General features: G+C 31.2%; 1 non-coding gene across 1 annotated transcript; it reads left to right on the plus strand.

Annotated features, from left to right (window-relative positions):
* Positions 1-789: 789 nt before the first annotated feature.
* LOC114236028 (U6 spliceosomal RNA) lies at positions 790-896 on the plus strand. Its single transcript, XR_003622072.1, has one exon. It is a non-coding gene; the product is annotated as a U6 spliceosomal RNA (small nuclear RNA).
* Positions 897-1,641: the final 745 nt, after the last annotated feature.

Below are 1,641 nucleotides of genomic sequence, written 5' to 3' on the forward strand. Positions count from 1 at the left end.
CATAGGTAAACAGATAATTCAAGAATTCAAGCTAAAGTAATTACTCTATGAGACCAGGATCCTGTCTTCTGACTGTATGTATTACATTAATTCACTGATCAAAAACTTGAATAATGTCCTAGTGTTCCACTTTTTGTATTTTTTATTCTGGAGTCTTAGGTTTCAACCTCAATTATAGGGGAAATCTAGCCAAAGGCTTTTAAATAAGAATTTTAAGGAACAGGAAATGGAAGGTGAAATCATGACAAATTATATACTAATACCTATTTACCTTACATCTGAGGAGTAACTTTAAAATTTCTTAGATAAAAAGAATGTCTCCATATCCCTATGGAAGCAAATATCAGTGTTGTAGAAACATTATAGGCAAGAATTTCTTCCTGATTTTGGAACACTTGGTAAGGCTCTAAAAGACAAAGAGGGTGAAGAGTTATTTGAATCTGTGTGTATACAAATACATTCAGATATATGAGGGGACACGTGACATCTGGGACCATATCACTATATGGTTTTATAGCTTGATGTTGGAAATTGGGAGATGATGCTGTATGAAACATATCTAAATTTTGCATGGGATAGCATTTTCCTGTGCCCTCTATGTATGCCAGTTAATGCACAATGATGAATGTCGGTTGCATTTGATATAAGTCATTTAAAGAGTAGAATATTAAACATTTAACAACTAAACGGAGTGTTTATGGCTTGTCCACACCTGCCTCCAACTTCCCCCACAAAGAAGACAGTACAGAAAGAACTCCTTATGTCCTTAAGGCTTTAAAAATAAATGCAGTGCTCACTTCAGCAGCACACATACTAAAACTGGAATGATACAGAGAAGATTAACATGGTCCCTGAGCAAGGATGACATGTACATTCTTCAGGTGTCTCATATTTTTTAACATGAGGCAAGTTTTTAAAAGGGTGAATTCTGTCTCTAGTTAACAAAAGTTTTTAGATAGAAAAAAAAAAAACTGTCAAAACCAGTCACATCTGTGAATAAATTTTTTTTTAACCAGATCTGTGTGAATATATGTACTTCAGTATGAAAGTAGTCATGAGATCATTAACTTCAAGTTATGACTTCCAGAAATAAATGATAGATAGTTAGAAAGACAGACAGATAGATGATAGAGAGAATCTCAGGTGCAAAGGGGACAACTTTTTATTTAATGAAAGATGAACAAAAAATTTTTATTGGAAAAAAGATTTTAGTCATATAATAAAATTCTTAGACTTCTAACTCTAAACTACACTTAAATTCCTTGTCTTTTTTATAAGAACTTGATAAAGAAACCAAAGCCATTATTTGCTTAAAGTTTTGTAATTCTATGAAATAGTTCCAAACAATTAAACTTTAAATAATAAATATTTCATTTTTTATACTGTATACTGAAGAAGACAAAGAGAAAGAAGTCTAATATTCATTGAAAGCTGTCTAGTTAGTACCTGGTGTTAAATACTTTACATGTATTATTTGTCTGGTTTTAGAGAAGTTCCTAAGCTATTAAAATCAAAATTACGATCATTTTGCAATATTTCCAAGTCACTATTGACAATATAGCAGACGTTCAAATTAGAAATCAATTTTAGGGACTGAATATTTTGCAAGGCAAAAATATATTTTGTTTACTGAAAAAACAG

The sequence above is a fragment of the Balaenoptera acutorostrata genome, chromosome 3 (genome assembly GCF_949987535.1).
Source record: "Balaenoptera acutorostrata chromosome 3, mBalAcu1.1, whole genome shotgun sequence".
NCBI classification, from domain to species: domain Eukaryota; kingdom Metazoa; phylum Chordata; class Mammalia; order Artiodactyla; family Balaenopteridae; genus Balaenoptera; species Balaenoptera acutorostrata.